The sequence below is a fragment of the Manacus vitellinus genome, unplaced genomic scaffold (genome assembly GCF_001715985.3).
Source record: "Manacus vitellinus isolate BGI_N305 unplaced genomic scaffold, ASM171598v3 scaffold_45_pilon, whole genome shotgun sequence".
Classification (NCBI taxonomy): domain Eukaryota; kingdom Metazoa; phylum Chordata; class Aves; order Passeriformes; family Pipridae; genus Manacus; species Manacus vitellinus.
This window is the reverse complement of record NW_021940571.1, coordinates 3,931,094-3,944,953: the sequence shown is the minus strand read 5'-3', so window position 1 is coordinate 3,944,953 and position 13,860 is coordinate 3,931,094.

The window sequence follows — 13,860 nt, the reverse complement described above, 5'->3', positions numbered from 1 at the left end:
CTCTCTCTCTTCTTTTTTAAGAAAGAATTTTCTATAAAATTAGACTTTCAGTTGGGTATTTGAAATAGGTAAAGTCTTCATCTCATCAGACTCAATTTATCATCTTTGATCTGACTTCACTCATTCCTTTGGCTGCTCCATCTGATTTTATAATTTAAAAAAATTATAAAAACATTTTCGCTATCTAACTTATCACATAAGAAAATAAACAAAGCCCAATTCCTTGGCTAGCCTGTCTTAAAGATATCCCAGCACTGCATCTGCATGTCAGCTTTTCACTTTCAAATTCACTTTAAACAGATTATTCCTAAAGTTTTTTTATTAGTCTCCCTAAAAGTCTTCTATTTATATTTGCTGTTTATAAAATCGCATCCAGAGGCCATTGTGCAACGCGCTGCACATAGTCAAAAGCCATCAAGCTCTTGAGACAAACAATGGAAACACTTTACAGATGGGAGCTGTTGTACAGATGGAGGACGGGGGCAGGAGAGATGTGGAGGTTGGAGAGAGGAAGAATTATGGATGCTGGCCATGGTTGCGAAAGAAGCCAGTGGCAGAGCCAGGCACTTAACCCACGTTCCCATCCAATTGCTTCCCTACTAATTAATTTTCCTCTCCCATCCTTTTAGAAGGCACATTATAATTTTTACCCCCTTCTCTCATGTTTCTAAAAAAATAAAGTGCTGGCGATTGAAAAATCAGACTCCTCCTGCGCACCACACATTTTTCAGTCACTTTGGCTAATTTCTAGGAACTTTGCATTGGCTTTTTTGGATCAGACATGGGGGCTGCCCCTGGAGAGGGCAGGACCAGGAAGGTCACTGCTTCCAAAGTAAAAGAGCTACTCCTGTTGTTTCCATCCAGACAACACATCTCGTTACACATTGGGTTGAGGTTTACACCTAGACAAGGTTTTGTGTAGTCTATTGGTCAGAGGGAGCAGTGCTGCTCCTCTTGCCTCCTACTCTTGACAGGTAATCCACAGAAAAAGCAAATTTATTGTGGCCCCATCAGTGGTTCAGCCTTGCACTAGACCTCGGAGTTCAAGGTTGATGCCATCAGTGTTCTCTGCCTGTTCCCGCGTGGCTCCAGCAAACATCTCCCGAGGGACCACGCGCTGCAAAACCCTTTTCAGATCCCCAAGCTGAGCTGAGATTCCTTGGATTCATGCAACTGATATCGCAGGGAAAAATAGGAGGAGGAAAAGGACTGTATGGTCCTTAACCTCTGCATGGGGAACACGGTCTTCTCTGGCTGATTTTTAAGCAGCTCATTTTAAACATCTACATGAGGCTTCCAATCAGTTCTGGGACAGTAAAATTTGGATTGAAGAGAGACTAAAACCAGCTAAAACTAATGTTTTAGAGACAGTCAGGACATGAGGGATGAAGTGTTTAAGTAAAGAGATGATTTCAGTTCTGGCACCTTTAGCAGGGCTAAATATCTCTTTAGGACTCTTAGTAATAAAAAAATGAATGTGCCGCTAAGAAAACCAACACTCAGCACAAAAAGCACATTTACCATTAATATGTAGTCTAGAGCCATCTAAAAGCAAGATTACTTTATAGTAAAATGAATATAAATTTGGCTTGCTAAAGGATTTTGAGGACTTTTTTGTGTTCAGGTGAAACATTATCAATTGGTGCTGTGTGTGGCTGTATTTATACAGTTTGCTTTTCATATTGCCATTAGAAAAACCCGTGCACATTCTTTCCATGTAAAATAATTTTGTAAAATAACTTAGTCCAACAGTTACACCTAGTCTGAGTATCAAAGATTTTTTTTTTATTTTTAATGTTTTGATTATAAGTGAGTAAATGAGCATATGTGCAATTATATTTTGGGTGCAATAGCTTCAGCCGCCACATTTTGGCATTTTATTTTATTAGCTAAAAGCTCACATATGGTTTCCATGTTTCCAATCTGGCTTTAAGGATGCAATGGCTGAATTAAGCAATGTTTCTCCTCACTCCAATTCCCTTAGATATACTTAAAAAGTCCATTCAGATTATAAAAAAAGTAAATTAAGGTTTATAATATTCAGAAGGTGGCCCATGGTAGTGACTAATACAGTGCTATCCTGTAAGTCCCCTTGCACCCTGCAGAAACTGTTAAAAGCCATGTTTCATAGTTTAAAATATTAAATCACTCTATGATCCTGTGGGGCAGAGTCATGCCTGAATGCCAGCATATTTCTTTTATGAACAATGATACCATTGTATCAGTGTGAGAACCCACAGATAACGGGTCACCCCATGTGGCCACCGGGATTTACAGGTCCTCCAGCACCTCCTCACATTGGACCGGGGGGGATTTGGGGAGGATTTTCAGAGAGCCCCCATTCAGCACAGTCTGACAAAGCCTAAGAAAATGACCTGAGGGAAGGAGCTCAGGGTCACTTGATGCGTAGCTGGGGGGGTGATCCACAGGAGCTGAGCAGTGCATGGGACAGAGGCCTGGGAGAGGGGCACAGCTCCGGGGAGGTTGTGAAAAGGGCAGTGAACAATTCTGTGTCCCATGGGGTTTGCAGCAGAGGTGGTGTGGGTTGGGCGTGAGGCAACGCTCCCCAACTGCAGAGGTTGTGAAGCGCTAAATGAAAAGAGTGAAGTTAGTGAGTCCCTCGAGGGGAGCTTTGCAATAACTGCACAGGCAAACACGTCAGGGATGGTCTTGGCCTCAGTGCAGCAGCTTGGCTAAGTGACCTTTCAAGGTCCCAGCCAACCCCGCAGTTTGAGCTCATCAAAATGCATCTATGGCTTGTCTGGGGTCATGGAAACATGGGACTTCTTTACTGCATTGATGCAAAAGTGAATCGGATTCAAGATATCCCTCTTTTATCATAGAATCCTGGAATGATTTGATTTTGAGGGGATCCTTTAAAGATCATCTCCTTCCAACCCCCTGCCACAGGCAGGGGCACCTTCCACTAGACCAAGTTGCTCCAAGCCCTGTCCAACCTGGCCTTGGACACTTCCAGGGATGGGGCAGCCACAGCTTTTCTGGGTAACCTGTTCCAGTGCCTCACCAACCATCTTAACACAGACTTGCTTCTCCAGATCTTCAAGTTTCCATCTAAATCCATCCAAATCCAGTAAAACTTGCAAGTTTGAACATAACCCATATCCATAGGTACACTTAAGTATGGGATTAAACAGCTTGCTGAATGGGGTCCCTATGTTACTAAGGATTGGCTGTTAGTCTTGGCTCTTTTTTCAGCTAAATTAAGATGGGAAAAGGTTTCCACACTGGGATGAAGCCAAGGGGTTTTTTTTCTCCCTTTCTCTTTTTTTTTTTTTTCCTTTTTCTCTCCAAGAGAACAAGATAGATGCCTGACAACTGTTTCTATCTTGTTAATATCCTGGAATTTAGGCTTTTGGGTGTGGGAAATTCAAGACCAAACTTCTGCTCAGACACATTCAGCTGAAGGTTGTAATCCCAGTTCTCACACGTGTGAGCTATCCTGACCACTGCACTCTTTAAAACAGCAAAATTCTTGGGATTTGGGTAAATCCCAGAATAAGAAGTGGAGACAGTTCAAGGGGACGTTTTAAGTTCATCTGATCCTCCATAGGGCTTTGGTGTTGACAAATGATTTTCTAAAATTTTGTTTTAATTGAGCTGTTCTAACCAACTCTAAACATTCAAAAGATATTTTAGAGGGTGGCCATTATTTTTTCAGTTCTTTGGAGATATCAAACTCCCATAACTTTGCCTGGAGTCATGGAGAAGAAGGTGACGTCAGCTTTTCTGAAAATCAGCTGTACGTCCCATGTTTGTGAACAGAATTACTGTCTGCGATCACCTTTAAAAATGTAGACCTTGGATGCCTTCCCTTCCTAGCACCAGTGAAATGAAATAATCAAAACACTGAGAGTTGGGAGAACAAGTGAATATTGTGCTGAAAATTCCACATAGTGCCTGGACTGGTCCACACGGACACACAGTCTGCAAGATCAAGAGATGCTTCAGCCCTTCTGCCGACACATGAAAAAGGCACTACAAGGTTTTAGGAGGAAAACAAATTAATGGAAACATCCCCTTAAAAGGACCGTTTCCAATCACTGGTACTCCATTCATTACAGGCCTGAGTGGTTCCAGAGACAACAGAAAACCATGCATTGTTGCAATGCCAAGAGCAAGAGAGGCAACAGGGATGCTGTGCTGCTTCTCACTCACAGCAATCTGAGCATTTTCATGCCCTTCCCATCTCACCTGGCATGTTTGTCACCCAGAAGGTTGTGGCCACTGTCTCACCTGTGACCAAAAGGGACCCTTCCAGCCAAACACAGCTGGGTTGGGACGCTGGCACTGGAGCTGTGTTGCTTGCACAGCCCAAAGAGCAACATAAAGCAGACACTGGGCAGGATTTCTGCCTCATGCATTGTCAAGCTGAAAAGCTTTTACAGGAGGCAAAGTTTTTTTTGGGAGGTAAAAACACAGCAGTCATTTAATTAGCATTACCTCAAAGTCTTCAGAGAACCACATGGCTGAAGTTTTCCCAGGGCCGCTGTGATAACCTCGTTAAAATTTGGACAATATTATTTAATCCTTGCTCTGTAAGCCAGGCCTCTGCCATTTCCCCAGTGCCCCTGCAGTGTGACAGTGACATTACAGCATGGACTCTCCAGCTTGATGAAGATCTGAAAGTGTCACCACATGTTACAGATATCTCAAGAGCGCTTTGAAAAACTTCACCTCAAAGCCCAGGAAGACACACACAATAACATAGGGCTCTTTGAGAAACCTTTCATCAGAACTTGCTTCCAACCCATGTCTAACAGAGGGCAGGGTGCACCGTTTCTAATTAGTCCCTAAGGAACCTGTACTCAAAATACTCACTGCTTCACCAGGTAAGGCAGAAACAACCCTACAACCCTACATTGTCCCATATTACCTGCACTGAGGTCAACAGGCCATAAGCAGGAGTAGGATCAGCTGCCACAGCCCAGTGTAAAGTCTCCATCACAGGCTACTGGAGTCGTCAACTTCTGTTGAGTTTGATCAAACCAGAATGGGTTAAGAAATGGGTATGTGTGGTGAAATTGTGCAAGTTGTATTGTTTTGGCACTATATATATTCTAAACAAATGATCTTGGCTAAGACAGGCACTTTTTTTTTTAAATCTTTCCTTTTATGCCTCTTGTAATTTAATCTTACCCAAAACTTTATGGAAAGAATACGTGTTCACTTTATGCCAATTACTGAGGATTAGAACTTGCAAAGACTACTTTTTTCTTGTGCTATTTCGCATCTTGCTGCTGTTTTCTAGATCTCTTAAATGCGAAAATAAACAAACACCCATACATCTGGGAGCAGATTTCCAAGTCGAGCTCAGCGCCAGCTTTTTTTCCTTTTCTGAGCGCTCAGCACCCACGACGGGGCCAGTTCAGCTAAACCAGGGCCAGGTTTCCACAGAAACACGGCGATCTGGAGACTCCCATCGTGACAAATATGCACAGATTCATCGTTTAACTCATCCTCCCACCCAGCAATGATAAAACGACACAGTGCTGTAGCAGCAATAACATCAGCTATTGATAACAACAGCAGCGACCCTATGGTGGACACATAAACAGCTGGGAGGAATGTTGGCCACGGAGGGCGATTGCTCAAGTCCCCAGTGAAGACCTGAGTGTTTGCTTATGTTCTTGCTTGGCAAGATACGGCTCTATCAGGATGCTATTTAGTGTTTGAGTAACAGTATCATTTCTGACATGCCACTGATTCCTCGGAGTGTAAGAGAGCCATTGGGAGGGGAGATATGCTGTTGGTAACTGCTCTTCCTTCCCAGTTTACTGGGCCTAACCCTGATTTATGAAGTGCAGCTCTGGACAGGATGTTGCCAGTTGAGGCTGTATATTGCGTGTCAGCTGCAGAATTTAGGGATGACCTATGTCCTGCAGGGAAATGGCTCTACCCTGGACAGAAGATGATCTGAGCAGGTGTTTTCCATCTCCAGCTTCTATGGTGAGTCGAATCATTCAGTTTGACGACTGCCAAGTGCACATTTAATTGGATAGGAGAGAGAGTTGGGTGAGCAGAACAGGCGAGTCTTGCCCTTATTCATACAGGCTGATGAATTTCTTTCTGCTACAGTCCCCCCTGTTTTCCATTTCCTTTTCACAAACATTTCAGTGAACCAAATTCATGGAAAAGCAATCCCATGGTCTCATGTAAAAGAGTTACTGGGAGTCATTTTTGCACCTACAAATACTTGGGCTGGTAATTAGGGGACAATAATGTCATGTACCAGAGAAGCCACATGGTCAGATGTTGGGTATCTGATCCACATCTAAATATACACAGAACCATGGAATTATGAAGGTTGGAAAAGCCCTCTAAGACCACTGAGTCCAACTGTAAACCCATCACTGCCAAGTCTGCCACTAACCATGTCCCTAAGCACCACATTTACATGTTTTTTTAACAATTCCAGGGACGGTGACTCCATCATTTCCCTGGGAATCCTTTTCCAATGCCTGACCACCATCTCAGTGAAGAAACTTTTCCTAATATGCAACCCAAACCTCTCCTGGGGAGGTTTGAGGCTGTTTCCTCTTGTCCTGTCACTTGTTACCTGGGAAAAAAGATCACCCACCTACAACCTACAGTCAGACAGTTGTAGAGAGTAAGAAGGTGCCCCTGAGATTCCTTTCCTCCAGCCTAAACAACCCTCTTACAGCTAGATTTCACTATCAGACACAGGAGTGGTGAACAGTCACACCAAAAAAATGATTTTTAGAGGAATTAGTGAGAAAAAAACTAGGGAATAACAGCTACATGGATCGTCTTCCTGGTAAGAAATTATGTAGCATGTTTGAAACAACTTTCGGTGTGTGTGACTGCTCTGCATGCTATGCCTTTTTCACAGGAATTTTTTTCCAGCATTATAGAAAAAACCCTCAAACCCCCACAGTTATTTGCTCACTGTTTGTAACACTCTGCAACTTTAAAAATTCTTCCTCCCCAGTGCAAACATACTTCCTCAGAGAGGCAGCAGCAGAGCCCTGCTAAGATGCTTAAAAGGAGGTCAAGAGAAAAGCCATTTACCAGGGGAATCTCTCTCAGTCCTTAATACATTTTTATTACTACCTATGCACACAGTGTTCTCTCAGAGGCTAGACGAATAAATATGCCTCTTTTGAGCAAACATTTATAATGCTATTTGAACATGGGGGAAGAACAGTTTCAGCTTAAAAATGATACTCACACCATGTTTACATTTTTTTTTCCCAAGCTGCAGTTAAAATGAAACTATCCAGACAGACATTCAGCATGAGGCTTGGGAAAGATTGTTTCTTTTGGCCACTTCCACTACAGAATTTCACCTAAAAATGAAATACAAAAGACTGGGGTTTTGGGGAGGTGTGGGGGGGGAGAAATACAAAAGAAAGATTTGTTTGTAGATGAATTACTCTGTGCAAATCCATCCAAGAACATCAATGTAATTGCTCGTTAATAAGAGAGTTGGAAGATACTTAGAAATGTTTCTCTTCCTTTGAACTTTCTGAAGGCAAACAAAGTCCTCGAGCTGGTGATGTACTTGTGCATGGACTTCACTTGGAGTGAAGGGGTACCCCTTGCTTCCTCCTACACTGCCCAAAACCCAGCAGATGTGATTCTGATCTGCTTTGGGGCACCCTGGGCTCAGCCCTCAGTGGCAGATCTGCCCCTGGGAAAGGAACTTTCTCCCTTTTTTTCAGGTCTTCACCTTCAAATTTTAAATTCCTGAGGTTAGGGAGCAGCTCTTATTTTATCAGAAGATGGAGGAATGAGCTGGTCCTCTGGACACTATCCCAGCAGCATTCCTAATGCCAGTTTTAAGAGGACTCCTCACACACTAGAAGTCAAGGAGCACTGAAGGGCTTTCCTGGCCAGGACTGGAGGAGGGTAATTAGCCCCTGTAAGGATCCTGGTCCTCTGAGCTGGGAGAAACTTCAAATCCCACTGACTTCACTGGCACTTCAGGGCACTCAGCACCTTCCAAGATTAATTCCTCAAGCAGGGAGAGGTCTAGAAACATATATATTAGAGCACTTTACGTCTTCAGCTGCAGTAGGGGTCTTTCTGGTGAGTTTGACAAAGGACAGATTATATATTATGCCATGCCATAAACTTCAGCAATCTAAGAATTCTGAAAATACCCCGTTCTATTACTCTGCTTGCTTTGACATGAAATATTAAACACCGCTTACCAAAGTAACATTATTGAACACAGATGTCCACTATCACATTCAAATTGTTCAAGTCAATCTAGGTTTATATATTTTCTTTACTTAAGCGTTTGTATAAACCCAAGTGTGCCCTGACAGTAATGATTTCACAATATACTATATTCAATTAAGGAGACAAATATGCATTTACATTTTTACCAAACTTCTTTCACACACACACACACACACACACACAAGCTCCAGCTCCAACTTATTTTTGACATTTGGTGGAAAATAAAGGAATAGAAAGGGTGCCACCTACTGAGTCACTCAGACATTTTTGGAGGCTGAAAAATCGTGCAAATTACCAATATGTTCATTCCAGTTAAAAATAAACAAACCTTCAAGCTATATTTATAAGCCTGTGGGAAGATAGCCACAGGGAGTGTTTTCCTTATCAAATCACTCAGTGACTGGAGCTCTTACCAGGGTGTAGGAGACCCCAGCTCCAGCTCCCTGTTTGTCAGCAGGTTTGAAACCACCTATTCCTCTGGAAAACCCAAACAAAATGAGTCAGTCTGTGTCATCACAGTCCATGAATATCTTTTGCAAGCAATGGATGTCACAAGACATGAGAATCCAGCAGTGCTGCACCATAAACGTGACCCATTGCACAGGACTCGCGTCATTTAGCAGCCTGTCACTAATTGGGAAGGTATGTTGTCAAGTAGCTCACACATAAACTGTATCAAGCAGATGAGATTTAGGCAGGCATCTAAATTTACAAGGTGAAAAGGTGTATCAAGGCTCAAGAATGAAGACAGGCTCTCAGTACCACTTCAAACGCCAGTGTCCCTTTTTGACATCCATCAAGGCACAGCCTTGTATTTAAGATCCTGCAGAGTGAGGCAGAAATATAGAAGGTGACAGGCTAGTGCTGCAGTTTACTCACTTGGGGAGGATAAATTGTCAAAATAAACTTCAATGTTGCCTTGATATCAGACAGAGAAGCCACCACTCATGGCCTTTTTTCAGTGGTAAAGGTACACAGCCTTAACATTCACAAGGGAAAGTTGATAAAGAGCTCTGTAAATACACCTTGAGGCAGGAACATCACAGCTCTGATAAATCAAGAGTTTGTCTCTGATCTGAAGCCAATATGAAGCAACAGCTTCAGAAGGATGGGGCACTTACCAGCAATCCCTCCTGACTGACCACCAACACAGCTCTCCTTTGTTCCCTCTAACAAAAAAGTTAGGAGGTGCCAGCCATAAGGAGTTTGTTGCTTAACTTCCTTCCACAAAAGATGAAAATCATGTTGATTTTCTTTGGAAGAGTTGTAGTCAGGACTGACAGAGCCCCAGGTTTTTATTCTTCCTGATTACACACAGACCAGGGGAGGACACTACCTGATGTCAGGTGTGCCCCATGTCAGGGGAATGGCACAAAAAGCACAAGTCTGAGACTTTTTCATCTCTTATGAAGTGGGTCAGCCCTGGGTCTGAAAAAGGATAGATTAAAAGTCACAGGATCACAAAGCTGGGCAAACAAATAACAACAAGTAAGATTTTCAATACTATGATAAGAAGGCACTGGCATAGTTAATTTTTCATTATGGACCACCATCTCTTCCCTAGTGCTGCTTCAGAACAGATCCCAAGCGTGTGCCCAACACATCCCATTAATCCCTCCCTGCTGAGTGCAAGCTCAGCTCACTGAGCCCTCACCAGACCTGCAGATGCAGCTGTATCTTGGTCTTGGCAGATTCAGACAGACCAGAGGTTTCCACAGTTATCGTGTATTTAATATTTGCCAAAGTTTCTTGTGTTGGGAACTGGTGTAGCAATTACATACTTGGGAAAATAATTGTGAAACATTAACAAGTCCTTATTGTTAACAGGTATTTCTGGCAGAGATTCCTTCAGGGCAATTTGGACCAGACACCCCAGTCGAGCCGGTAATGGCATTTTTCCCAGAGGGATCTTCAAAGTCTCTTGTGTGGGGCTTTGTTTTGCTGGCAGTAGAAGCAGGAAGAAACCCAGTTTTCAACATTCTCCTTCGTGCCTACTCAAAATAATACATTCACTTATGGACCATGATGCTTTTCACATCTCCCATGACTTGGAACACACTTATTTCGTGAGGCTGCAGCAGGCACTGGAGCACGGATTATGTACTCGAGATAACAAGGGCTGTGGATCCATCCCTTTTCCAGCTCCTCAAGTGTTCAGGGGCTGCTTTCTGCTTGCACAAGCCCTCACTGAGATATGCATTAAAATGGATTTTTAATGCTGCCATGTGTAGTGAAATCATTCTGTCCCAAGCCCTTACAGAGCTTTTTGGATTTTTCTAAAGGGAGGCAGCCCTGGCTCTCTAGAGGACCTCGTGTAGTAGTTGGGCTGCACACCTAGGAGCAGCACTGGTTTTTTTTTACATATTTAGACAAAAAAAAGCTAAAAAACCCCAAAAAGTCAACGTTGTTTTTTTGAGTTTTTTTTTTTGTTTGTTTGTTTTTTGTGGGTTTTTTTTTTGGGTTTTTTTGGGTTTTTTTTAAAGCTAGAAGTCAGAAATAAGAGAAAATACACTGCAAATTCATCATGATGCTATACTTAGTATAGAGTAAAAAAACTGGACTTAAAGTACTGATGCACCAAGTCACATCTCACATTATCCAACCAGTGACACTGAACTACCAAATTAATCTGCGAAGCTGCCCAAGGGCAGGAAATCTCCAGCTAACACTCCACAGCAAAAAGGTTTGCAACAAGAAACCAAAGCATACCAACCCCCATCAATGCTCTTTTCAAAGACGTAAAGATTTTCCAGGTGCTTGACATTCACCTTAACTTTTTAAGTAATAAAACTTGAGGAGAGGATTCCCGTTGGATCAGAGGGGAGACTTAGCTACAACAATAGCTGTGCTGGCAAACCAACTCCTTTCAACACCTTCTTGAGTTTGTATTTTAAGTGGTTTTGCCACGTTGGCAGCCAAAAATAACTATTTTCTGATCAAATTCACTAGTTCTTGTAAAATATTTTAACAGGCTAAATATGACCATGAGCAGTTCTAATAGTCCTTCAAGCTGTCTGTTCAAACCTCTTACTTTTGAGAGGGTGAAGGGTTCCAGGAGAGGCTGGAGCAGAGCAATGCCCTGGCTAAAGTGGTCCTTGTGAGGCTGTTCCTGCAGCATTCCCATCTCTCCTTACCCAGGAATACAGACCATATTTAATCCAATGCTATTATGCTTGCTGTTTTGTACTTAAGGTTAAAGAAATAATTAAGAGCAGCCTCCCCTGTGCCTGGTAGTGCAAGGCCGAGATCCACAACAGCTACCACAGCAGAAATGTCAGAGAAAAGAGAAAAAAGCAACTGGAAATGCAGGAATTACCCCACAGCCTCTGCTTGCACTGATCCTACTCTTTGCTGGTGGCGTACAGCAAGGAATCCTAATGTGGGTCTTACAGGATAAATAAATCATTTAAAACTGCATTTCTGGTTAAAAAAAAGCCTCCAGCTGACAAAATTAGAGAATTTTCATTAAGTCACTTTGTAAGTAATTTATGGTACTCCAAGACATAACAAAGAAATGACAGGCAAGTTCCTTGTTAATGAGAACTGGAAAAACAGGACAGAATCAATGGGAACACGGAGCATTTCCACCCCAAACGTGGCTCTGTTTAACTGACCAACATACATTCAGTTAACAACGCTGCTCCTACACTGGGAAATCTCCATGGCCACCTCCAAAGTAGGAGACAGAGATGAGACAACCCTCGGATTTCACAAGAGGTTTCCTTCACATTTCTGGATGAACCAAGAAGGACTTGTAGGTAGAAAGAAAACACTGATTCAAAGTACAGAAACTCAGTTGTTGGGGACCAACGTGGTGGTTTCAGGGCAGGATCATCACCTTGATACCTTCGTGTAGCCTTTGCTCAGATGGACCATGGTCTATGACTGATGCCAGTAGGTATCAATATACTAATTAATTAGCCATGATTCAACCTCTGAGGAGCAGCAAGGCTAACTCTCCAATCTCTTACACCAAGAAATCACAGACCTTAAACTAATTAATTAGCTTAATTATCATTAGGCTCTTGGAATCACTAGAGGGAGAAGCAAGCACATGCCTCAAACCAAGATATTACATCTGGACGGGAAAAAACACCCAGTAGATGATGGCATGAAGCATTTATACATTAACTATAATATCTACACCACATGCAGCTTCTCAAGATGTTTTGCTGTCATCAGCTTACTAAAAGATAAAGATTTATTGGGCTATTACTGAAAAGGAAGCTAGATACTGCCAAATGGCACGGACAGTTAGATGACTAGTTGCTGACATCTTTATTCATATATAAAACAACACAACTGAGTTGTATTTTTTTTAACTACCATGCTTGAAGGAATCAACAAAGCAATGCCTTATCATACAGCACTTTTAAGTAATTTTTAAATCATTCATGGGCTTTGGATAGCTGTTTTTATTGTGTGCATACAGAATATTCTATTAGCACCCTGTGAACTTCTAGTGCTGACTAAAATAAGAGATAAGAAGTGCTGGCTGCAGATTGCTATAACAGCTTCTGAAGATGCTGAGGGACCATCCAATGGAGCACTGCTCCCTGGATACAGTCACAAGGTCACTCTTACTCTGCTGCCATATATCTTAGAGGTTGGGAAAAATTTCTTCCCTGTGAGGGAGGTGAGGCCCTGGCACAGATTGCCCAGAGAAGCTGTGGCTGCCCCATCCCTGGAAGTGCCCAATGCCAGGTTGGATGGAGCTCTGAACAACCTGGTCTAGTGGAAGGTGTTCCTGCTCATGGCAAGGGGTGGAACAAGATGAACTTTAAGTTCCCTTCCAACCCAAATCATTCAGTGATCTATGATTTATGAACATTTAAGTGCTGCAGAGACAGTGCTAACTCTGCATATGTTGAGAATATTATGGTTAAATGTTCCATGCCTACTTTTTGATCAGCTCTTAATAGCAATCTGAAAGGTTAGTGCAATAACATCAACAACTTATTTGAATAGTTGAAATACTGCTTCTAATAAAGAAATTACTGAATAAGTTACAAGGCTTATAGGATTATTTTTAGAACATATGTTAAAAAGATGACAAACCAAATGAACTTAATTATTCTATTCCTTGTTGAAAACTGTAGGAAAAGTGAAGTAAATCATGTAAGACAGAACCCAGCAGTATTACAAAGCTCAATTTAAAACATTTGCCCAAAAATTTAAAAAGGATGCCAAACCTGCAGAGCTGCTCTCCCAGAAGCTACCAAGCCATAGCTGTCCACTTTTGCTCTGACAGCTTGATATACTGTCCCCCCTTTGTTACACATTTTGAATTCAATTTAGCATGCTACTTCCAATTAACCAGCACACACTTACCGCATTATTTGGCATTAAACAGGCACATGTGCTCCTTTAGCTCCTGCCAATGTGAGAAGACAATACCCTGAAGGTGAACCAGGCTATTTGTTCAGCAGTATCAGGCTCTGGGAAGTGTCCAAGCAGGCTGGTGGAAGCCCACAGGTGTGTGGTTTCAAATGCCTTCAAGGTGCTTCATGCCCAAGTCTTCCAGAAATGTTACACTTCATAACCATCCTCTTCCAGCAAGATTTATGCTGTGTTTTGAGTATTTCTGATACTCTGGGGTCTGAGTACCAGAAACCTCTACTTATCAGTCTCAGT